At 36.1% G+C, this 26,946-nt stretch overlaps 1 protein-coding gene across 7 annotated transcripts in view; it reads left to right on the top strand.

Annotated features, from left to right (window-relative positions):
- SLC25A21 (solute carrier family 25 member 21) overlaps positions 1–26,946 on the top strand; it is a 231,343-nt gene that overhangs the window by 27,454 nt on the left and 176,943 nt on the right. Inside the window, exon 2 of one of the 7 annotated variants that reach the window (XM_090141346.1) lies at positions 7,680–7,777. The exons of the other annotated variants lie outside the window; for them this stretch is intronic. The gene's annotated coding sequence lies outside the window, so the exon portion shown is untranslated. The remainder of the gene's footprint in view (positions 1–7,679; positions 7,778–26,946) is intronic. 7 annotated transcript variants of the gene reach the window in all.

The following is a 26,946-nucleotide window of genomic DNA, read 5'->3' as shown; positions in this document are numbered from 1 at the left end:
GCAGTCTTATGTTTTGCTGTTTTAAGGGAAGCAAAGAAATAAGTAGGTTTTTTAAAAAATTATTTTTATTTTTATAGAGCTAAAACAAAAGCCCAGACCCTCTAACCCAGTTAGGAAATAGCTCTTTACCACTGATTATTTCAAGTATCTTTGAAGTTCCTAGACTATATTTGCTAGAATGTGTATTTCTAGAAAACAGTGTAGGATGTTTCCTAATTTTGCAGTATTTTACTGGAAAAGGCTTATGCTTGCTTATGCAGAAAATCTCAAATACCTGTGAGGCAGGAAGGTCAAGGACAACGTTTATGTTTACTTTCACCAGATAGTCATCAATTTTACTGAAGTGATTGAAAGTGTCTTAGGTATGGTATGGGGAACGAGTTTAGCTTCTTCCGCATTTTGGAGAACAGGCAGAAGAAAGTATTTCAGTCTCGTTTTGACTTTTAAAGTATAACAGAGCTAGCAGGACCAAAGAAGAGCCCAGCTTGGCAAATCCCCCGGTCCTCTTGTAGCTCAAAGAGCTGACCTGGTATTTGTGTCACCTCTGGAGAAGCATAAGTGGAGCTCAGGCTGACGGCAGCTCCCCACCACAGTCCTGTGACAGCATCACCACCTCGGCCTGCTCTGAGCTGTGAGTCCATGATTGCAGCCAGCCTTGTCACAGCTGTTGCCTTCTACTCTGAGCAGGAAGATGCTGAACGTGCGATTCCAAAATGAAACCTGAGATTTGAGTTGTACCCAAGTAATAATTAATAGCTCCACTTGTAGGTGCAGAATGCTAATTGGCTGCTATTGATAGCGCTGTAAGCCAACATGCATCGTTGAGGTCTGTCGTGGCATCGCTTTGTTTAACCCACACTGCATTGCCAGCAGCAGTATGCTGACGGAAAACTGTCACAACAGCCATCACTGCAATCTAGGAGTTAAGTTTGACTGAAACATATGTCTTCAATTTTAATAGCTCAGCTTCCCAGATGCCCTAGAGGAGAATATTGCCTGAGAAGGAGCTTTTCATGTAGGAATAATTTGTGTTAAGTAGCTCAGTGATCTGTTTGTTAGGTTAGAGCTGACAGTTTGTTTATATTTCTAAAGGGGTATGATGAATGGGGGAGAAGTTGATGCTAATTAGCCTAAATTGTTCCTAAGAATGCAGAGCACTTTGCCAGTTTCATTGTTTCTGTTTCTTTGCACATTTTCAATAATTGAATGGAGCTCAGACCATTCATCATAATTTTAGGTAAGATGGAAATAAACGAACGTAGCACGGGCTGGCCTGTACAATGGAAGATGTCACTTTAAGGGTCAATTAGGTAAGACATCAAACTCGGACTAACGCAGCGTTCTCTAATCCGATTGTATAAATATGGCAAATGTGAGTGTTTTCATCTAAAAAATTAATTCTCTCTGTCATTATACTAGTATTTAGGTTTTTTTTCTTGAAAAGCAGCTTTTGCTTATTAGCATAATGTTTTTACCTTAGGCTTTAGCTGCTACCTTGAGGTGTGGACCTCTGACACTATGAGCAAATGTGCTACTTTTCAGTATACTGTGTATCAGATAAAATTAATCTAAAAATTCTGCTCTTGGGAGAAAAAAAGCATTGGTCAGGTGTGATTGCAAGCAGTGTTAGCAAATGTGGCTGAAATGCATCGGATGTATAGCAGTGTATAACAGTGGAAAAGCTTTTAATATTATCTGCTTGACTTTGCACAGCATGTTGTATTACCCTTTGTTTTAGGCTTGGGAAATAAAACTCTGCTCAAATTCAAAACATCCTGTGCATATGCAGAAGGCTAATTTTGTAAGAATGTATATTTTGTATTTTATTCCTTGATAAATTGAACTTAGATTTGGGGGGTGGGGACCTGGAATGTTTTTAGGCCTTATACAAGACCATTCTTTTTTAATTTATGCACATATAATACCACAGGAAGAGATGGTATAAATTTGTGGACTGTGGAGAATGAGTGAACATTTTTGAATCAGGATCTTTAAAAGGGGTGAAATTTGAGTATGATTAAGTTAGGAAAAAGGCTCGCTTACGGCGGAAGTCAAAGACTCTGTATACATTATAGGCATGTCATGGCTTTTAAAAAGTTATGTTAGACTTCTATACAAATTGTGAAGGAATTTGTATAACCCCAAACAAAATTCTGTGTGGTTCTGAACTCTTTCAAAGTACAAAACAAAGTAAAATAAAATAAAAAGGAGTGAAATAATAATAGTAGTTAGTATTCCGGTCAGGAGTGAGTGTTGCTGTAGGGCAGGCTGGTAGTTTACACTGCATGGGTGTTTTGTTGGTCACTAATTTTCTTGGAAGGAAATGATCCCATGGCTTATGCTATCCGCGTTTGTGCATATTTGCCCTATAATTGGCATTTACTAAGGGGACTTTTGGTTTGATGGATGACTGTCAGGGTATAGCCTGCTACCTTTGATGCGGACTGCTTTTGTATGAGGTTTTTTTTTACATTAACTCATTAGAAACTCTGCTCTGCTTCAACATGCTTTTTATTTGCCTTCTGAAAATGTGAGACTTTACAGCCCACGTTTCAAGGGATTTACTGAGGTGTTATTTGCATACCAGTATTTTCATTTGCACAGAAGAAGAAAAGTACATTGCAGAAAAATATTAAATTGTCAACCTGTGAATCTTAAAACTTATAGAAGGCTCATCTAATCAACTTAATTTTTCAACTGCTAGGCCACTAGCAAAGTATCTTTAGAGTATAGCGTTAATTTTGGTGTTCCTAAACTTTTTGTTTGTTTTTTAAGGGGAAAAAAAAAAGGCAATCAAAACCCAGCCCCCCAAAAGCAGCATGTATAGTAATACTGTCACAGCACATCAATATTCAATGAATTTTCAACAAATAAAGGATTGGTATCTAAGATATATTAGTGGTTTCTCGGTCTTTTCTTGATTTGGTCTTTTCCCGTAATGCATGTGGGACTGTTAATTAGATAATTACCTGTAATATGATTTATAATGCAGTTATAAATCTAAAATCATAAAACTATGATTACCTACCAATATATTTTAATCCCATTGCCATGTTTTGATTTGACATTTGGAAAAGCATATGAAAGAAATGGAAATTGTGCGTGCTGGCACTGTTACTTCATAAAAGTTCATTTAATAAAACATTTTATCTACAAATAGTTGTGCGAAGGAGAACCATAACTTCTATACTGAGCAATACTTCTCTTAGCATGAAGAAATAATTGGAATGAGCAGCAGGTTAAATTCTTCCTCTGGGTTCACAGAGCCAGAAGGACATTTGATAGAGGACTTCCTACTTTTTTGTTTCCTTTTATTTATTGCCTTGATTTTTTATTTTATTTTTTTTAATATAGCACTGCAAGTGTTTGCCATGCTTTAAAAACAACAACCAAAAAAAAAAAAACCAAACAGAAATGGAAAACATTCATTTATAAACTCCTGAACTGTTTTGTTGTTGTTGCTTGTTTTTTTTTTCTCTTTTTTTCCTTTGTTTGTTTTTAGTTGATGGATGGATACAGTGTAATATGTCTAGTGTACATAGTAAATGCAACTAAAGAATAAAAAACACCACTGAAGTTCCAAGTTGTTTAGGTCTGAAGATTTGCGCTAGACAGTTGACAAAGGAACACGACATATATCCTCCTTTTTTGCAATTCAAGACATTTCTGAAGGATCTGAAATTTACTTGGGTTGATCTCAAAATGAAATCATTAATTTGTTCAAAGTCCCGTAAATTATTTGTGCATGTTTTTAACTTGCTTGAACAGATTCTCTGGGCCAACTGACACACTCAAGTCTAATCATTTTTTCAGTGGTTTGCAAGCTCACATCTCTCTTGCCTGTACATTCTGGTTGCTGTAATTAGCTGTTGCTGTCTGAAATCTGTTTGAATGGGACTTTTTTGTTAATTATAAGTAATCCTGACTCTGTCATGAGGAACTAATCTCTGGTTCTAGTAGAAAACTTTGATGAGTATATAAAGTACATATCAACCACATATAATTCTATTCTTATGAATTTGTGAATTAAAAGACCTATTAACCTCATTGAACTGGAAAAAAAGTTCACTGACAGTGTTTGAAATGTTCAGCTCCCTTTTATTTATTTTTCATGGCTTGGTACAGTACCACAAGATATCAATGCCAAAAGAAACTGAAACTAAGTGATCAAATATTTTGTTTGTTTAATTTTAAAAATTAACTCCATCTTTTACTTTTGCCTAGGGGTAACAGAGAATGGGGAGCTAAAGATTTGGAAGAATATTTACCCATGATTTAAGCTTTTAATTTCCATCTTGAGAGAGACTTAAAATAAAAACTTGTGTTTGAATAACATTGCTGTGGTTATGATGCCAGTATAAGACAAGCAAGGTTTATGCAGTCATCAAACTCAAGCAAGGGAAAACAAATGATCAGTTGCTTATTTCATGCTTGTTTTGAATAAAAATCCAATGTTTGATTTTACCAACAAGCAACACACACACACACAGACACACACAATTGCTGTTCAAAGGGGTTTTTATTTTGCCCACAAGAAAAAATCAAGTGGTTCGTTACTCAACTTGACCAGCCACAAGTAGCTGTTCCAGTAGTGGTGAGGTATCCCCTCACTTACACATAATGAATAAACAAATGAAGAGGAGGACAATATTTATTTACATTCATTTCTGTGTCTTATTTGATTAAGGAGACTTGTCTGATAATAAATGCAGAGAACTGCAAGCCATATTTTCCTGGTTCTGTTGCTGGTTTAGCTGCTGATCTTTTTTTGGCTGTTTAAGCATTTGTACTGCCAGTTAGAGTGGACATTAGATAAGAGTGGCAGTGGGAAAAAATAAGGTTTTGAGGAGGGCCATACAGTATGAAAACTGGTCTATTTCTACCTTAAAACATTTCTCAAGGTCCATCTCAAAGACTAGGGAGCTTTTAAATGGTATGTTCTGCAAGCTGTCTGATATACAAGTTTCTAATGGTTGATCATCCTGTTCTTTAGTGCTCAATAGTAATTTTTCAAAGCTGAGACACTGTAGTTTATATCTGACTTTCTGTCTACCATCTCTTCTACTTCTGTCTCCATGTGTTTTCTGCTGGATGCTAGATTTTTTCAGCTCTATCCTCTCTCATCATTTCTTCTTTTCTCTGCATGGACTAACGTAGAGAGTGATTCATACAGGCAGCTGAGGGAAACTGGAGCTGGGCTATTTGCAGTAATCATCTGAGTACAGGGTTGAGAAATCTTTAGTGGTAGCTGTAATTGTAGTGCCCAAGAACAGTGTATAGCTCCAGAAGATCTCTTCCTAAGTTGAAACATTAGTAGATTTGAGTTGTCTCCATTACCCTTGCTGAAGCTTAGAACTTGATATTTGTTCCAGAAATCCCAAGCTATCTCCATTTCTTCAGCCTACTGCATTGCATTTATACCTGCTCACGTCCACTCCTGTGACTTATTTGGAGAACAAGAAGGCTGATCAATTATATCACAGAAGGGTGAGGTTTTAAATGTCACAGCTCTCCTGGCTAGATATTATGCTGCGTGTTGAGTCAGACCAAAATCTGAAGAATCAGGGCTGTTTTAGATAACAGCTGTGGCAAAAAAGAGGATAAATGCCTGAAATGCATGTCTCACTCAATGATCTTTTTCTCTACTTTAAAAAAATTTCTCCTAAATCTTTTGACTCCCTGCAAAAGGTGTCAAAGGGCATGATCTCACAAACATGAGGATCACAAATCCTGTTGAACATCACAGCGTTGAAATGATTTGGGATATTCATTGAGTACACTGGTACATATGGAAGTAGAGAGGACTTCTGCCATCTGCTCGTCAGGTAGACACTGGCAGGCTTAGCAACTCTGCTCGCTCAAGAATTTGCTTCTGGCCCTGCTGGCTTCAGCAAGCACCTTATCCATGACTAAAGGCAAGAGGGTTATTCTGCAGTTGACTCTCCTTTCAAATATTTGACATATTATTTGTTTTAAAACTGACAAAGACGGCCCATATCCACAAAAAAAAGATGGTGCTACGTCCTGGCACTAGGATCTGTGCTTTTGAATCAGGTACTTTTATTCTCAATAAAAAGATCAGAGAACACTCTAGGTGAAAATGCAGAGGATGAGACTTATATCTTTTGATCCTATCGTAGAACAAGGCACCCTCTAACTATTCAAACAGCTTCAAACAGCTTGGCAGTGGCCAGGGAGGATAAACACTGAAGAACATGGCTTTTCAACCTTCTAACTAAGGCAAGATGTTGGCAAGAGTCATGGATTCCAGATCCTGTTTTAATGGGTGTTTGTTGTAACATGTATCAAAAATGCTGAAACTACTGGATCTGGAAATGAATTCCACACCTTTTTGTTTTTGGAGAAGTGCCTCAAGCATCAGCAGTCTTGAGGATACTCTCTGTTTTATAGTCTTTGCCTAAAATGTTCCAAGCTGAAGTGTTGTGAATGGGGAACTGGAGTCTATAGATAGGTGGGTGGTAAGGGATGTTAGAGCATTATATTTAGGGAATGCAGAAGATTTCATCTGCCCAAGAAGCCTGGAACATATTAAACATGTAGATTCTAGTGTCTTGTCAGATGTTTCAGGCAAAAAGTATGAAGCATTTCTGAGAATCTAAATTTTGACTTTGTTCCTATATCTTTCTTAACTGGGGCAAAGGACTTCCCTAACAGTCACTGAAATTAATAGCATTTGAGTACCCAGGAGGGAGCAGGTCTCCTGTTTGCTTCTTGGGGCTTTAAATGCAAATTACTGGGTAAGTCTAACTCTCAAACTATTGTGCCAACAATTCTATAACAGTGGGTTGGATTTCATTTTAAAGTCTCTAGTGTTCAGGTAACCTGCTGCCATTGTAACTTGGGAAACCAAAATATTAACTGTACCCATTGGTACCTGTATGTGTGAAAATTCACCTTAGAACTTAGAGCTTAGATATTGCTAAATCTAATACTACATGGGAGTCATTTAGAAAAGACTTATTGAAATACTGCTTTTTTTTTTTTTAACTTCTAAAAATGCATTTTTAAAAAAGTCCGAGCGTTTCACAAGTTTCGTTGAGGTGAAAGGAATCCAGTATGCCTGCCAAGCCTTGAAAAATGATTAAAAAGGAAATTTTGGGATGCAGATTTGAATTTGATAAAAGATCACCCAGTACGCATGAGCTCAGCCTGAGCTGGCCAGATGGGTTCCACCTACTCTCTGCTGTAAATCAATGCATTACAAAGCCTACAGCTGTGCATCTACCAGTCGCAAACCTCATGTTCCAGTGTCTACTCCAGACATAGGGATGAAGAATAATGGCTTTAGGAGGAAAGTCACAGGTAAAACTAACCATTTTGTTGTTGTTGTTGCAAAATTAGTAAGAAATGAGAAGCATCGTTGCTACACAGCTCTTTACAACACAGCAACACCCTTTTGCTTATTCAGACACTACACAGGAAATTTTTCTGTTTTCACTGCCTTTGCTTGTCAGGCACACAGAAGCTGTGTTTAGGCCACTACCTGGAAGCATTTCCAACCTTTGGGGCCTGGGCATGTCCGACTGTGACCTCATCTCATATTGCAACAAAATGGGAGCACGAAGAGAGCCTTCTTGCCTCACCCTGCAGCCATGTACCTCAATAGCGGTCCAAGACACAACCTTCCACCAGTTCCTTTCTTCCTGCTGTCCCCCCAGGTGCTACTGATTGATGGGAGGGAAACCTGAGCATGACGCCAGATGGGAGCCAGACCATTCAATAGCTGAATAGCCTGATTGGAGAGCAAGAGACCAAGGTACACTGCAGCAAAATGTGCCCTAGTAGGTGCCCTATGTTCTAGCCCATGTGCAGCCACAAAGTGACTCATGAGCAGCAATGGCTTCTCTACCTGGAATCTAAGCAGGCAAAGGAAGTTACTTGGATCGTAAGGTGTATTTATCGAAGAACATGTGATGGTGTACTTGAAGGCTTTTGAAATGACTTCTGATTGAATGACAAAGAACTTTGATTTTTTTAATGCAGAAGAGAATCAATAAAGATATATGCAATAGTACATCTTCATACACTTTCATAGTAAAGTGTTAAAGTGATACACATGCATTTTATACAGTTTAATGTCCTAGGATTACAGGCAGCACCCTTTCTTATTGATGGAGAAAATGTTAAAGGAGAAGTTCTTTTGTTGTAGAAAATTGTAGCCATTTCTCCTAGAACAAGAAGAGAACTGTGTTTGTAGAAAAGAATGCTTTTTCCAGTGGAAATTACTGTAGGTTACACCCAATTGGGGACAGTAGAATGAATAAACAGTGTGAAATCTGATTTAAAAGAGGCAGTGTACATAGGGAAATCATAATGATGGAAGAATTTCAGTCATCTGAGGGAAGAGTAATTCCTAGCAGGTTTCTAATGTGCTTATTTAAAATCTAAGTTATGGTAACTAGTATTTATTACTGTTACAAAGCAGCGAAGATTTTTGTATGGCTGTGTTCATGCACAAAAAAATGGAAAATTGTGGAAGTTAAAAAATAGTATGAACACTTTCAAATTTGGGACCAGACAGAAGACAAGAGTTACCCATTTGAAATCCAGAGAACTTTACAATGCTGCAAGTAAGTAAAAGCAGATGTTGTAAAGTTTAGAAAATCAAGACATTATTTTCCTGTTTCCACTGAATATTTCTAAACACATTATAAATAAGCTTTGAAGTAATACAAAGTACTGTGTTTATTTTGCTGATAGCATCTTTTTATAAAAAACTTTATCAATGCTTGTTTAAGTTATAGACCAAATGATATCTCTGTGGTTAAACTGGCTGTATCTCTGCAAATACAATGCTAAACTACTTGCAGTGTCTGAGCTCTTCAAAAGCCTATCTGATCTTTTGAGCTTAATTTTAAACAGATTAAATATTGTCTGTTTACCAAATGCAAAAATTAAACTAAAATCTTTTCCAAGTTCCTCAAAATAATATGATTTTCTTATGTTACCCTAAGATGTAGTTTTAAATCAATAAATCATTCTAAAATATTCAGTTATCTAAGTCAGTAAAACACTCTTTTTTTGTGTCTGGCTTGTCTCTAGGTATATGCTTTATTTTGGGTAAATATTTAGAGACTTTAATAAGCAAATAAATTGATCTTGATCTGTATTTGTCTGTGATTCTAAATGGCACATACTAAATATCACATGTATTAAATCTCTTCTGAGAGTCTATTAAAGACTAGCCACTGAATAGTGATTTTGCAAGGGCTGCATCTGATAAATGAAGCAAAGTGTTTCCAAGCAGCAGTCTTGTATTGTGCGTCGGAGCAACAGGAGGATTAAAGGCAGACTGCGACTGCAACTTAATCGAATCATGTCCTATAAGTAGCCAGTTTTATTTTGAAAATCAATCCCAATGACAGTATTGTCATTCTTGAGCTAGTGGGTCCTGAGAAGACTGCCTGTTGAGAATGACAAAGCAACAAACCATCTTGGTATTTGTCATGCTATGTTAGCATTTATGATGCTGTATTAATAATCCTCCATACTGTGAATTCTCCGTGTGTAGGAATTCTCACATCAATGGGTCCTGAGTTCAAGGAGAGGAAGAAGCATTTTCTCAGGCTTTGCCATGCCCAGTGCAAGTTTCCTGGTGGGCGGACTGGTATGTGAACTGCAACCAGTGGTTGTTGAGTGGCTGACCATGCAAGAACAGAATTCACCTTCTTTAGTTACCCACTTGGTTAGGCTAATGTCAGAAACTATGATCTTCCAAGATCTCTTACATGACTGTGGAGCTAATATGTGAATATATTAACTGAAATGAACCAGAAATTTGTCTAGTCTCTGTAAAATTATCATGTACATGGACTCATTTTGCATACCTAAATGACAGACAAGTATCTTTATTCACTGATGGTATATCCCAAGAACATGTATGCAGGTGCAACATGCAAACAAATTAATCCCAGATAATTTTAGACACTTATATTTGTTTCAGTCATTCTGGGCTCTGCCTATATGCCTTAGATATAAGTAAGTCTCTGTAGGGTATGCTTCATCTGACTTGTGTTAGACATGTTTCTTAGACTGAGTCAAAGCATGCAAAACAGTGCTTGTTTCTGTGTTACACTATACAGGGAGTCTGAATGATTAGCTCACTAATAGACATGTCTGTTGGTTCAGAGGAGTTTTCATAAATGAATCCATGGTTGGAATAGCTAGTTTCCTCTACATCATCTACTTTTCTGAATTTCTGTAGTTTTAGAGCAAGGAAATACTACTCTTTTGTAACTTATTTCATCTGTTCAAGTTACTTGAAAGTAAATTGTACTAGCAGAAGTTAATCATCATAGAATCATAGAATGGCCTGGGTTGAACCACAATGATCATCTAGTTTCAACCCCCTTACTATGTGCAGGGTCGCCAACCACTAGACCAGGCTGCCCAGAGCCACATCCAGCCTGGTCTTGATGCCCAAGGATGGGGCATCCACAACCGCCTTGGGCAACCTGTTCCAGTGCTTCACCACCCTCTGTGTGTAAAAACTTCCTCCTAATATCCAACCTAAATTTTCCCTTCTCTTAGTTTAAAACCATTCCCCCTTGTCCTATCACTATCCACCCTTGTAAACAGCCGTTGCCCCTCCTGTGTATATGCTCCCTTCAAGTACTTGAGATACTAAGCTCAGAATTTGAGACATCTCACTTCCCTGAAGAAAGTGCAACTATATGTAAACTTTTCTTTTGCGGCCAGAGCGATTCATGTTTTGGTGTCTAATCAGCTCTTATGTACCATGGGTAAGTCTTGAAATAAGCCCAGTGAAAAACCTCAGGAATTAGAAAGTTAAACCATAGGAATGTGCAATGAAGGGTCAGTGAAACAATGAAGAAAATTTTTGTGTTTGTGACATTACATAAAGAATGGGTGACCTACAGATGAGGCAGAGATCTGCACTAACTCAACTCTTCTGTGTTAAGGCTGCCTCTGGACCTAAAGTGGCTCACACCTAAATTAGTTTGGGGTTGGTGCACTTCTGCATACATGAAACAGCTCCTACATGAGGGACTATTAATTATGCTTTGTGTATTGTTTCATCTACAATACTGCATGTATTGTGCAAGTGAGAATGCAATGATGGAGGATTTAAAAAGGAAAAAATACTATATTTCCTTTTCTTTCCATTCATGAAATTATCACTTGAGTATTCCTGCAGCTGACAGCGTTTCTGAAATCACTTTTCTTCAGTCAGGACAACTGTGATGTGTCTGCACACTTCATTTTACTTCCTTTTATATTTTTTAATTAAATTATGTATTTTTCTGAAGTACACCATCCTCCAAGCTGCAGGATCTTTCATTCATAGCATTACTGGCACTCCACCACTCACCCTGTACTGTTTCTGTAATTTCTATTTCCATTCACTCTTTGACCATGGTTATAAGAGAACCTTACTGACACTTGAGGTAGGTCAAATCATGGCAAGTGGTTGCCTGAACTTGTTACAGTCCTTTTTTCCAGTTGTCTGTAGGCCACTTAGCAGCAGGACCCCTAGGTTTTGTTTTTGTTTGCTTTTTACTCTAATGCATAAGTACTGGTGTAATGAAAGTAGTACAACTACATGAGTGGACGGAGGACTTGAATAAAGCACAATTTGTATGAAATGTGCCAATTTTCAGTGATCTAAAGGTCATTTAATTTGGCTTTCCAAGAAAATACATTTTTGTTATGAAGACATAGGTTGGGTCTAAAGGAAGAGTGTTCATCATATTGATGAGAACCATGCACCAATAGGAAAATCTTCTTCATTGTTTTGTACATGATTTTTTTGAAACTGGAAAAGTTGTATAAGCAATTTGATTGTAATTTTTAATGAATAAGTTTTATTAGCATTCCTTGCTTTTTCTTGCCTGAATTAGTTCCTTGCATGATTTACTCTTGTTTTCAGAAACTCAGAATTCACTTAAATGAAAAAATACATAGTACACATGTATGGTATTAATAGGTCTTTTCTCACCTTTCATCTTCAAAAAGGAATGCATGGGCACTGAATAATCAATGCTTTGACGGGATGTTTCAGATATATCTATATACACATATAGCTGTTGTGCAGTAATGTGTTTTAAAGATAATAAAATGTTTGGGGGTTATCTTAAGAGCACTGTTGCTACATAATTCTGAGTTGACACTGAAGACATTTGCAGAGTCAATCTCACTGTAAGTTATTTTATACTTCAGTGTTTTCCATTTCATAAATAAATAAAGCTAAGACATCATCTAGCATCTCTTTCAAATCTTTGGAAGGGTCACCTCTCAAGTCCTGTTTGGAGCAGTGTAAAAATAGCTTTGAGAGTAAGCACACAGTCTGAACACTGCAACTGTTTTGCTCCTTCTCTGAGATACAATTGCCTATGCCTTTCTGCTCAAAGTCCTATGAAACCATGTCATGTAGACATACTTATGAAATGCCTTGTCCTTTAGCTAATCTGCATATAATAGTGGTGCTTTCATACTTCACTATTTCTGTTCAATTTTATTTTATCCTTATAGTAAAACAAGTCAATGTAGCATTACTTTTGCATATGTATTTCTTGTTTGTCACATGTGAGAAAAATCCTATAAAATAATTCTATAATCTTTTTATCCATTAATGAAAAATAATGGCAAAGTCAAGACTGCACTTATGGGTAGATTGTCTGAATTAAAAAAAAAAAAAAAAAAAAAACAACCCACAACACCCCAATTTAGGAAGCTCTTAGTTACATTACCAGTTCCAACATGTCCATGTATATATATATATATATATGGATATTCTTTTCTGCCTATGTCTTTGCATACTCAACTGCACACTTCAGTTTCCTCACAGAAGTCAAATGTATCACCAATCTTGAAATTTGTTTTTCCAATTTGTGATATATGTTCAACTGCCTCCTGGCCAGGAGCCAGGGCTCCAGGTAATGTGTATATACACTGCTTGATGCTGATATTCTCTTGAAGGGAAGGGAATTGGAGGGAAACTTCCAGTCGTAACTGAATTATCTTATTGATGCTATAGCATTTCAACACAAAACAGTATCATATGGCTTTATTCATAATATGAATAAAATAGTGTTAGGGTTGTAACAGTAAATCAGACTAATCAGGTGCTTTGAGTAAGAGACAGACTTTAGTGTTTCCTAGGTTGTTCTGAAAATTTTAATTTATTCACTTCCCAGGGAGACAGTTTAAGTGGAGACCCACATTTGTTACTATCAGGTATGTGAGAGAACTGATCTTGTGATCTTTTTTTTTTTTTTTTGTATATATATGATTTTTTTATATGTTTTACTGAGTATTTATTATATGGAAAAGAGGATCAAAGGCCTATACCTAACATTTGGTGTGGCAGTTGATATTTACCTTGTTTAGTTTGCCAGTTGAGGAAAAGCATGTGTTTTTTTTTGTTTGTTTTTGTTTTCCTTCTAGTAGAATGCCTGTTCTACTCTCTAAGAGCAACGATAGATACCATAGACTTCTTATGAACTAACAAGTAATTTTTTCTAGAATTTTCTTGTTTAGTTTAGTGATAACATGGTGGTTTGCTGTACAATTCATCTTGAACTACACTGAGGGGAGGACTGATACTCATTCTTTGTTGCCAAAGCTTTTACACATGCCACATGCTCAGTGGTGATACCAATGTGACAAATTGCAGAATAATCTGATAAATTGTATTTTCCATCCACCTTTGACCACCTCACCTGCTTTCTGCTACTAATCTGTCTCCACTGGGATTTATTCAACATTCCAAACCTTGGAGCAGCTTCTAACATCTGCTAATAAAAAAAAAAAAAAAAACCTGCCTAAGAAAAATTTCCTGCTTTTCTACTAGCCAGTGAAATTTCTCTACCTAAAATATGCTGGCCTGTGTGAAAAACTGGGCAATAATGAGCTATACACCCATCTTAAAGCTTAGTACTTTGCAAGCCTTCACATTTTGGACACTTCTGACTTGAGTAAGATAGGATACCTGGAGTTGTCCTGAGATTCTCAGCTTAAACTTGGATGTGTTTACTTATAAAATTCTGTTGGAAGACAGGTATTAGTTCACACGTGAGAGGACAGCCTGTACGCACGCCTCTCTCAGTAGAAACAGTGTTGTACTGCTGTGAAAAAAAATCTTCACACATGGTACAAGAATTTCTGCTGGAAGCCCTGCCCTTTCAGTACTTTGTGTATCATTGTTATATTGGTATTCCTTATTAGCATTTCCAAAAGAATTTATCACTATTCTGACTTTGGAAGACCATATCTTTATTCTAACAGGACATTTCATTGACACTGTATTTAAACTTTGAACTGCCTCACGTGCTTAATCATAGACCTATATTTAATCTTGGTGTTTTACATTTACTTCAAAACTGCCCTCTGAATCAAGATGCTAGTTAGCTTTTGAGCAACTTCCTCAGCCTAAGTCACGGGCCATTTAGTCCCTCTTAATGGTGGATCTTATGGGGAGCATGAAACAAGTGGCTTCACAAAGCAGTTAGCTATTTGCAGCTGCACTTTATGAACTGCTTGGTTAATGCTACTAAGGAGAGCAGCTAAATATGGGACTTCTAATATGAAAAAATGAGAGCACCAGTAAATATGTGCAGTGGTTTGGGACAGCAGCCCGACATCTGTGGTATGAAGAGCTGGCCAGGGAATATGCTGCAACAGGCTGTGCTTTACAGTCTGCAGTATTCTTGGCTCCAGGACCTTATTCAACAGTAAAAATTAATGTGCAATATAATGTATTATAGTCACCATTATTGTGAAAATATGATCACATGTGGAAGTATTTCATAACTCTCTGTAAACATATATTTGCTTTTAAATATGTACTTATGCACTGGTGTAAAATATTTCTTACTGCCTAGCAGAAAATGTACTTCTGAATATTTTTCTTTCAAAAATATTTGCCTTATCTCTTCAAACAAATTTTGAAGAGATCACCATTTTGTGACTCAACCAAAGTGGAACCTCTCGAGCTGCATCAAGCTGTTAGACAAGCCTCTTGCCAGCTGCCAACATTCTTTTTAAAATTGTTGGAGATACGAGGACATACAGAGAAGTAAACAAGAGTAAACATCTTTAATTAATAGTAGGAATACTCAACACACGATTGCCAAGTAGTCACTGGGGGGAAAACACATTTTTTCCACAATAAAATTTAGTTACTGAGCTAAATGGCAGACCAATAAAATTAGAAACTGATGTTTTCTAATTGATTTATGAGAGCATACTGAGAAACACTAGAAATTACTCATTATTATTGCTAAATACATACAAAATTATAACCAAGACCACCAATAAATACAATTCATGCTTTTAGCAGTGATATTTCAATTTTGTTTTTGGAGTTAGTTTCAGTATATGGCAATACAATTACTGTTGTGGCAAGAATAGGACTCATTAATAAGACTCTGGAAATCTGATTTTATTTTATTTATTTATTAAATACTGGCATACAGTGATATTCCTGTTTGTGACATCTCACAAAGCGTCTGTGTTATTTAAACTTTGTTTTAATGTAATGAATTGTGCTTAAGAGAGTAGAGTCTTGCATGGATGAATGTGGCAAACACAGATTAATTAATCAACTGATCAGTTTTTCTTCCTGTGAAAAGAAGACGTGGGGAATATGGAGGCATAGAGTGGAGGAAATGGAAGAAAATAATTCAAATGTTTGCAGGTGAAATAGGAACTGAGTACAGAATTTATTTTTTTTTTTCTTCTACATCTGTTGGTGTAAGGTCTCCTGGGGTTTAAGTATCTTTTAAATCTATTTTAGTCAGGGATGAAATCTTCCTAATTTTAACATGACGGAGTAACTGGCATACGTAAAGAACCACTTCCTTGTGTAGAAAACATGTTTATTTATCTTTTCAGTATTTGACAATATGGTTGGTGTTTTTCTCAAACTTTTCTCTAATCCTTGCTCTGCTTCTTGCATTAAGTAAAAACCATCTGGGAAGGTATATTGCACTATGCTATACAGGGATGTGGTATTTTACAGCAGTGCCAGAATTTCTAAATATTGTGCTTCCCTATTTAATGAACATTTTGAAAAATGGAACAGATATTTCTTAAGTGACCGTACAGTGTCTATGTGACCCTACTGTTGCTATGATGTTGAGTTGGTGGTGGTTTTTTTGTTTGTTTGTTTTGTTTTGTTTTGTTTTTTGCTTTTATGTTTAATATAATATTTCTGCTTTTCCTGGAAATCAGGGGAAGCACTTAGTTATTTACTTAATTGTGCTTTTAACCTACCATGTGGCAGCAAAAGCAAGGAAATTTCACATTCTGCACTCTGCTGTCAGCTTTAAAAGCAAATGAACGAGTACGGGGTATCAAATTCACACATCTGTTTTTCCATGGCAAACAGGAGTTACCCAGGATATAACAGTAAAGGAAAAACAAGATGGTCAAATCTGTTTTGAAAATAAGCTACTTCTAGTATTGACTTTTCTGCAGATAACTACTTTAATTGCCACTTCCTTATTTATTATGTATGAAAGTAATTTAGATTGCTTCAGATAAGATACCCAAAAATCTTCTGAGCTCTCTCCTAACTAATAAGTCTCCTGTAGGATATTGACCATCTCTTCTATCTGGATTGCCTGTAATGTAGCTAAGAGTGTCACGCTGTGCATCACTGTCATCAGTGTTGTCTGTCAGACATGCACATGCTTAGCACTTTCTCATTTGTCTTTTAGCACTGTCTTGAATCATTTTGGCTCATTTGCTCTTCAGCAGTTTTTCCATCAGGGTTTGTCTATAATTCTGTGAGCAGGTTGGCAAAACTGTGAATTACCTGTTTGAAGGTGGTGTACTATCTTCTGTGAAGCTGGATGGCTTTAAACATGCTACAGCTTTGCTCATCTGCAGCTTGATGTTAAATGGACAGGAAAAGTACGTCTGGTCTAGAAACAAATAGGGAAAACACAACTGAGTAGGAACCCCCCCATACACTAAATACTGGGTTTCTTTGAATTATTTGTTAATTTTTATTGCATATTGATCCAGCCTCCACTGAAATTAATTTAGAGTTACTGGAACTGGATTCAGCTGTCACTTGCTAAACTGCACTTATTTTCAAATGCCTTCAATATTTTCAAACAACTTTAATGTCTTTTGGGATTGCAAAATAATTGATAATTGTTGAATAAAGTTGTTGGGATACTGTCAATGTTAAATAGTATTCTTTACAAATGTCAAGACTTTCATTTACTTTAAATTATTATGATATATTTAAAAACATTATACTTCAGGCTGCTATTATTTACTGAATTGTTGATATTTTTCTCAAGTAGCAAATGCCAAAGGATCTAGTTTTGTTTTTTCTGTAGTCTGCTTTAATCTCAATGTTTAAATGCCATAATAATAAAAACTGTGCAGAAGTCTTAACACAAATTCCATATTCCATTATTTGTTTATGGAAAAAGAACATTCTGATTATACATTTTGAAAAACCTTGGTTTTGCATGTATACATTTATGGCCATAACCAGAGAGTCCTCCTCTTTTAATTTTATTAGTAAATATATCTATATATTTTCAATACACTATATGCTGATTACTTTGCCTTGAATTAGTACTCAGGTTAAAAAAAATATCAAAAATATTTTCTTAATGTAACATATTGTGGCTTTGGACAAAGAGAATGGAGGTGTTTTGACATCAAAATGTTTGGCATTTCCTGTTGGTTGAAATTTTGGTTTGCTTACTAAGTTAATATTTAATGTTATCATTGGCAAGGCAAACTTCTGTAGGAAAATATCAGTGTGAATTTTACTAGTGAGATGGGAGTACAGGCCATAAAAATTCTCAGTTTCCCTTTTAAAAACTTAATCCATTTGTCCAACAGGAATGAATACAGAAGGAGTAGAGGTTTTGAACTTCCCTCACATCTGGGTAAAGGAGTGTATTTTGACTCCAAGCACAATAAAACAATCGTACTTGCTGGTGGTATATGACATAATGACCCAAATATGTTTTTAAAAAATCATTTATTGCTGTACATAAACAGCTAAGTTAGCACAAGGGATGATAAAATAACATTGGTAATTCTTCCTTTAGCTGGGAACCATTGGTGGCCCATTAGGATTCCAGATGTAGCCATGTGTGCTTTTCCATTTGTTTTCTAATGTCTAGTGCTTGGACCCTTGGTACCTTGGCTGTGGTTGTCAAGCATGTTGGCTTTTCAGCTTGAGGTCTTCCTGGAGAAACACACTGGCCTGGCTAATAGCTATAAAGCAGCTTATTGTCTTGGGCCCAGTTTGTTGGGACTAGCTGGAGTGAGGGCAGCTTTATGTCAAAGGTCAAACACCGGCTTGACCCAGTTTTCTACAGAAAACACTTGCAACTGGACCTCAAAATCTAGGCATTAAAGTATAAGTAACAAGATGTTTTAAAACACTTTTTAAAAGAACAATTTGTGACAACTTCTGTCTATTAAGAGTGCATTGGATTGCATTCAAGTATTCAAGTTATATGTGGAAAACATTTTCTAATTTCTTTTGCAGGCAGTAACTTGAAATACTAAAATGGAATAATGAAAGAGGGAAAAAATTGCTAGGAAAAAAAAAAGAAGTACCAGTGATGCTCTCTCCTTCTACTAAAGCTCAAAGTAAACCTTCACTTTTCTTTGCATGAGTTAGGAGTCACAGCTGTCTTTGGCTAATGGTATTTTTGTGATGTTGTTGATTTAAGACAAAATACTTAGAACAGCAGATTTATATTAAGCAAAAGCATGGTAAGGACAGAATTCCTGTTAAATTAAGGTCAGTGTGTTGGTACTTGTTTATATAAGGCCAGACTGTCAAATTGTTGACTTGCTTAGTCCAGCTGAGTTCCCTGGGACTGCTTATGAGAGTAGTTCTCATCTTGGACTAATTGTTTATCATTCTCTCTACGTGATTTCAAGGATAGTATTTGAATAAGCACTGTCATTACAGTGTACAGTGATATGAACACTTCTGTTGAAATAGAAATATAGTGGCCATGTAAAAAAGTTTATATTGAAAAATATTGTGTTTTTTTTTTTTAAAAAAACCTTTTTAATACATGTATTTGAATACAACTGAGCCCAAAGCAAAGCAGTCTGGACAGCCTTAAACTATTTGTATGTGCATGCACATCCTCATTTTGTATGTGTATATATTTTACATAATTACCTACCATTACAATATAAACTGATCTGAATTTACTACTCTTAAAAATCAGTTACATCATAAAATTCTATTAATTTGTACTGTTTATACTAACCGTATTGACTGACATTAAGAACATTCAGATTTTTTTAGCTTTACATCCATCAATTTTAAATACCCGTGGGAGCATTTTGGAAATGTAAACAGGTTTAAACAAAAGCTAGTCTCAAGCTTTCCAATACAATTAAATTAAGCAATATAGATGCAATAACAAAGTTAGGTGTCTAGCCCCACCACCCCATGTAAATACAGGACACACAAACAGGAATAAACAGGATTCCTCATTCAAGATGCAAAGCACAAAATCATAACCAGAGACTAGCTATATCCATGTGTCTGAGGAAGTGCTGGTGGCAACTGCTTTCTCGTGACAGTCCAGATGTACACTACTTTTAAAGCAGAGCAGAGGAACACTGGTGGGAAGTTTTTGGCATAAACAGTGCACACGAAGTCACAAAGACCAGCTGTGTGTCTTTGTGTCTTCTGGAAGATTATTTTGAGAAATTTGGGATCTGTGTCAACTGCAAGACTGAGGGCTTAACGGTGTGAAGACCCTTCCTGTCCCCCGACAAAACTTCTTGAGCAGCAGAGTACAAGATTCCTGAGTCCACAGCTTGCAAGAAGATGGTTGCTGGTGAGTGGTTAGGATCATCCTGTGCAATTGGAAATGGCGGTTTTTGTTTGTTTTCCTCTCTTGCTTTCTCAAAATAGAATAATATATAATTTATAGATAGGGGGCAGTGAAGCAGAAGTCCCAAGTAGATGATAATGTAGCCTCATCTTGTGTCGTAGTCACCTGAGTAACGAAGATAATTATCTGGATGTAAAGATTTTTTTTAACAGAACTGAACAGAGTTCCTGGATTTGTAGCTCATGCCTAACTTCTCCCCTGAGCCCTGTGCATTTTCATTACGTATCATATTGTTAACTTGTACCATTTACCATGTTTATGTTCCAAATAACTTGTCAAAAGAGGGTTTAATTTTCAAATTATAAAACTATCAGAAGTCTCTGAAGTCTGTTTTGTCAGCAGATCAAAACTAAATATAGAGAGATCTATTTTGGAAGTTATAACAGTACCAACTTTTGTGTGTATGTCTGGCTTTATTTTTTAGTACGCTTCTCTGTTAGGTGTCTGCTATACTGTTAGGTTTCTGTAGGAAAGCCTGTAGTGAGCTTTGGTGGAGTGTTACTTTTTTACTTTTCCTCTGCTTTAAGCATGCTAAGTATGAAACTGCAATTGATACAGAATTTTTCTCAAAGAGATTATTTAATATATATGTATTAAATGTAGTGCAATTTAATCCACTTTAGTAGCTTATTCCTTTGTTTGAGTACTCTCCTCCAGTGTTGTTGCTACACAGTTTCAGAACAAAATAACTTTTTCAGCACGTAAGAGATTGACAATTGGCTAAATCTCAGCCCTTTGATGGCTTTGCAAATTGGAAGTCATGTACCTATCAGTAAAATGTTACTTGAGAACCCACTGAGACTGCTAGGTCAGCGGAGGTCTTTGTAGATATTCCCATGTCTTTGTCAAGGTAGGCTACCGAAATCTGCTTGTTTAGAGGCCTCTGTTTCATGCACAGTGGCATCCAGTCTGCAGATGTTTTGAACTGCTTCTCATAGGAGACAAAGACATTAAATCATTTAAGAAATCCTAAGTGAAGGAAAATGTTTGTTTTCTTTTTTTGCCATTTGCACTCTCTGGCCGTCAAAGATCACCATGATGAGCCAGCAGTACTTTGAGGATTTGTGTCACCCTCGACCTTTCACGGGCTTAGTGTGAGCCAGCTGCTGTACAGCTGGGCAGTGATTTGCACTGTGTGCAAGGACACTTACAATTTGACATTGCTGATAGCCACATAATGAAATATAGACAGTAGTATAACACATTTTTTGTAACATAGCCCAGGATTTATTCCCTCTTTATGAATCATCTGTGGAAGTTGAAGAGAAATTTAGAACAGATTTTACTAAAACTTACTGGTGAAGAGTTTTGAAGAAGCCACCTCTCCCCTGGATCTTTTTACAAGAGAAGCTTTAGAAGCATTGCAGTGCTGAACACTGTGCTCCAAATGTGTGCTGGAGGAGGGAGAACTCTGTGATAAGAATGTCAAAATGGAAAAAGAATCCTGTATTTGCCTCTGTTCATTGTCACAGTGGCTCCTCTTTTATTACTGCTATCCCTAGTTTAGGCACAAGAAATAATGCAGATTGCAGTGCATACAAACTGTCAACAAATAGAACTCGTGTGTTGCTGGATCCTGTCATCACTGTTTAAGACTGTCATTTGAAACTTCAAAATATTATTGTAAAATTCATCGCATACTGACTGCAGAGGTAGTAGCATTTTGATGTTGGATGATCTCCTCTCTATGTGTATCATGTATGTGAAAGTGAAATGGAGAAGGAATCATTGATCTTGAAATTAAAAACACTATGTAAACACAGGATCCCAGCAGATTGTCACTACTCCTTCATCTTCACAACCTGTTCTTTCTGTTTCACATTTGAAAAATAAATATTCTAAATGTAGAAAAGAGGAACATTCTGGGGAACTAATTTGTGTTTCCTTCTGAATGAAATAGAGAAAATATTGGTTTTCTCAGGGAAAAATGTAAATACATGTTTTAAAGAATTAACAGTCTACTTCATTGCAGTTAACAGAATTAAGAGCTTTTGTATGAGACATTTTTTACAAGAAACAATATCTATCTAGCAATAGATAGACAAATCATAGCTCTCCTTTTATTTTTATTTTTTCTTTTATCCCCATAAGGAGAGATGAGATTGCATATGCAATTGCAAAAAAGATGTTCTTGATACATAGGCCATGTATTCCAGACTTTATAAAGGCATGATATAGCTACTGTCTGAAAAAGAACAGAGTCCATTGAATCTACTGCTATGATAACCACTGTTGAGAAATGATCAATTTTATCATGTTTCAGAAGAGATGATTGCCTTGATATTAGGGCATTCCTTACGGTTGCCTTGTAGAACTGTTTCAAGGAATTTTCAAAACTGTATCTCTCTACAATATACACCAATTAACAGTTGAACTTTGTGGGACATGTTTCAGAATAGTCATGTTAAAGACCTTTTCTGTATTCCTGGGTGGTGATTAGATCCAAAGAAGGCTAGATCACATTTTAGGATATGAAGTATTCTGGATTGATGCTCTTCATACCAGCACATACCACATACTACTTTACTCTAAGTTCTCCTGTTGAAGAAAGGAGGAATGATGGGCTGGGGGTGGGGAATGGTGAGGTTCAATATTACCAATACTTCCTTTAATAGTAGTTATTCAAAAACATCCTAAGTTGTATTTCCACAAGGTGCTGATTAGTGTCTCCACATCAGTTATGTTGTAGGTTTGCATACTGCACTGGGCCTGCTTTACCTAAGTTTTGAAACCCAAACAGGCTTAAGAAGTTAATTTATCTGTGACAGATCTTGATGAGCACATTAAGATTAGATGTTTGCCTTCAGTGTTAGGCAGCTCCTGAATAGAACTGTTTGGAAATGAGCTCATAAAGCTGTCCCAAATCTTATTATGTTATTTTAGAAATTTACATTCTCTACCAGATGTTTCATGTTTTGTTTTGTTTGTTGCTGTTGTTTGTTCTTTTTTTTTTTTTTTTTTTTCCCCCATGGAAATCAGCAGTAAATATCATAAATTAAAATCAACAGTAAATAAATTAAGTCAGCTTTATTGAACCAAAATGTCAATGAAAGACTTCTGTTACTTCCATTTGGAGTAAGCCTGCCTCACAATCTATTTAATGATATGAAAATTAAAATGTTCTATTTTCACTCTCCTCACGTATGCTTTCTTAAAGGGAATAATTGTTTCACACTTCTATGAATGGAATTGCAAGAATAGGAGTCCTTTAATACACAGCAAATATTTGACTTCTAGCTGTGTCAGCACATGCTGTCATTCATGTATCCAGAGTGTGTTTGACATAAGAAAGCGTTATGCAGTAGGTGATGCAATTGACATCAGATGCTGGAACTTAAGAATGACTTCTGGATGACCAAATATTTCTTTGGGTCTAGCCTGTATTTGCTAGTAAAGCCAAAATGCAAAATGTAGACAGGTCTGTACTTCATTCAGAGTAAGAAGTAGATAGAAAAGTGTAACCTAAAAGGATACCAGGGGAAATCCCTAAAAACATGCAAGCTTTGCTTTTAAGTCTTCTGCTTCCAGTCCTGTTACAGTCAGGGCTGGAGCTCACTGCATTCTGGTTAGTTAGCTAGTACTTATTTCTGACATTGCCTTAAGTACAAAGCAGCTTAAGATCAGCAAATAAAAAATTAGAATTAATATGCCCTTGTATTTTCCTTTCCTCCTTCAGTTCATCTGCTTCTGTCACGGGCACTTCATTCAAAACAGAGTGCAAACTTCATTTGTTTCCAGCTGTTTGTTCTGAAATGCTGCTAGGGAGCTTTGTGCGGATGTACGTATTGATGCTTTTCATAGCCAACGTGCCCTTGTTGGCCTCTATCGTATGTGTATTTAAACAGTGTCAATATGGAAATTGCTCCTTGGCAAAGAATATACAGAAGAGATTTCAGATTGATATTTGTTGTCCAGTTATGTTGGCATAAAAAAATGCATTAACACTGTTTTCAAAAGTAAGTTTTTGTGGCATGTACTCAGCATTTATCACATTTTTAGACTGTATATATGCAAATTTTGTTCTGGCAAAAAGTTTTATTTGCACATATTTCAACCAAGGAAATAGGAAACAGAAAAAGAGAATGGTGTTCTGGGTAACATGAGGACACTCTTAAAATACCTGTTTGCAGTTAATCTGTGTTAAATGACCCTCCATTTCCATCTTTTTCCTGCTAATAATTTACTGAGCTGAATTCAGTATTTACTTGGAGCTGACCTTAAAGCACCTGAATCACTTGATTTGAGACTTCTTAAAAGAAAGGTTCAGAAAGAATAATCATTTTGATTTATAGTCATTTGCCAGAGATATATTATTGTTTAATAAAATATTTTTCAGTATTGCTCTCTTGTTGTTAGAATTGTATATTCAATCCAGTAATGTACAATAATCAGTACTGACTCAAAAATTGCAGCTAGTATGTGAGGGATAACCAGACTTTTTGCTGACTTTCTGAAAATTGTAATTGTAGCAGAAATGCTAAGTCATGGCCTGAAACAGTGATTAAGCACCTGGTGGGAAGGGAAGGCAGGGCCAACCAAGGGGAGCTCAGGTGCATGCAATGTACCTGAGTGATCAGAAGGGGTGGAGCCAGGATCCACCCCTTATCAGATCTCATTTAATGGTTGGCAATGGAGGGGAGGGCATCTCTTGCTGGAGATCCTTTGCTACCTAGGGCCTTCTGAAGGTAAGCAGCTGTATATGTGGTTGCTGTGTTTAGGCTTATTCTTATTTGCTGTAGACAGAGGCTTTGCTATCCTCTCTTATTGTGGTACTTTCCATCTTGTAATGTCATAATAATAGCATGCTGTTTATAGAATGCATATGGTGTTCTTCATTTTATAGATCTTAAAATGATGTTATGGGTAGTAAATGTGTACTTGAACACTACTTGGTGCCCAACAGGCTGACCAAGAATATTATAGTAATTAAATTATTAACATAGGTTTTTCATTCATTTTTGCTAGGCATTAATGACATTCTTGTAACTAAGAAAGCCACGAAGTATGCTGGAGTTAATAGGAGATAAAGCATAGTTTGAGTGACTTCAACTTAGATTAACCAAATGTCTATCGTGATTTCTTTAAGAAGTTTTCAACTTCAGAAAATTAAATTTAATCATTATCTATTGTGTGCTGCTATTGGTGTGAAAATCACTTCAGAGAAAGTGAATAAATAAGGAATAAATAAGGAATAAATAAGGAATAAATAAGGAATAAATAAGGAATAAATAAGGAATAAATAAGGAATAAATAAGGAATAAATAAGGAATAAATAAGGAATAAATAAGGAATAGTAATTCTGCATGATAAGTTAGTATGGTAGTTTAGGGAGTAGGCAATTAAGCCAAGATGATTTATTACTGACTCTGTAATTACAAAGTTATTTTATTTTTTTTTTCAATGCATCTATGTGAAAACACATTTGGAGTGACTAGAGTGAAATATCACTTGGTTGAAATAAGTATTTTAGTTTTATTTTAATTTTCATATAATTATGTGCAAGATGAACAAATAATCGTTTGAAACACTTATAGGTAAGTTTTTAGATGGCTACTTTTCCACCGTTTTTTTTATACAGTGGAATATATGATGCTACAGTAAATTAAGAAGCTGGAAGATTTTCATATGATATCCTGTTTCACTAATACGGAATAACCTTGAACCACAGTAGGGTAATAATTACCAAATTTAAAGACAAACTCAGCCAAACAGCTGTTTTCAGTTTGTTAGGAGATCCATTTGATTTATTCCTTTGGTCAACTTTCATTACTCTATAAGACAAAATTTCACTGGATATTTAACCCTGAATTCCCAGTCTTGTTTGCTGCCTGCTATAAAATTGCATGCTTGAACTGTCACAGCCACCCAACATGTGGGGGAGCTACTGTTTTACACTGATCCCAGTTTTCAGTGTAAGTAGTTTCAAATATGAAGTTCATGTATCATGTCATCCTGTGTGTGTATCTACATGCCTATCCTGTCCCCTTCCATGGAAGTAGAGGGGAAAATACCTTAAATACAATTTGAATGGCTCTTTGTCAGCAAACATGGTGGATGGATCATTGTGAATGTGTGGCGTACAAAGTGTTTGACGCACAAACTGTCAGTATTGTACAAGGTCAACACATCTCTGCTGCCTGAAGTTTCCTATAATTCCCAGGTTTTGTTGCTATGAAGTTTGATATAATGTTATCCCCGATCTAGCACTTGGCAGGACGTCAGACAACCACATCTGTAGTGTTAATTTGGCATCAGTGTGATGTATCAATAATACAGGGAGACAGAAAGAGTTTGAATCTAGGGACTTAAAATTATTGGGTTCTTTTCCTTGTTTTGTATATCTTTTTCTTACTCTTATTCCAGTTGATAGATTCTCTGGCTTTTCTGCCTGCTGTACGAACATAGAAGCGTATCTGTAAGATTATAGATTTATTTTTTTTGTGCCTGGAGCAGTTAACAAAATCAAGAAGTTTCTGATAAGTTTGTTTACAGCATGAGTTCCATTCTTGCAGTCTGTTTTTTTATGGTAGTCAAAAAGCAGACATGGGAAAGGGGAACTGTTAAACATATCTCACATCTTTGGAACTAGTTTAAAATTTGTTTTTATATACAATTGTTGATTTATATAAATACATGAAAGTAATATTTTCAGTAATTACATTTCCTGCCCTTTCTGGTTATGTTTTTCCATTTAGGGAAGATAGTAACTCATTAGTTGTATTCCTCATCAAGTACACTTAGCATTTCTGTACTCTATCTCTCCCTCTACTGCTTCAGAAAAGTCAACCCCTTGGAAAATGGGGGTGAGAAATATTGCACTTCCTGTGGTGACTACCTATCTGTGACATAGGAAATTAATACTATAGTTTTTTTGCTTGGCTTTTCTTGCCTTCAGAGTGATAATTATGTATTAAGTAGAATTTTAGTCTCATCATATTATGTACATATTTCATGCAAAAATCAGCTTGGGAGTTTGAAGTTGTCAAGGTATCTGCATTGTAACTTTTAAGTCAATGGAGTTCATGTATAGGAAACAAACTTCTGATTGTTCAAACTA

The sequence above is a fragment of the Phasianus colchicus genome, chromosome 5 (genome assembly GCF_987193195.1).
Source record: "Phasianus colchicus chromosome 5, bPhaCol1.hap1.1, whole genome shotgun sequence".
In the NCBI taxonomy this organism is placed as follows: Eukaryota; Metazoa; Chordata; class Aves; order Galliformes; family Phasianidae; genus Phasianus; species Phasianus colchicus.
The sequence above is the reverse complement of the archived record's forward strand: the minus strand, read 5'-3'. Positions and strand labels throughout refer to the sequence as shown.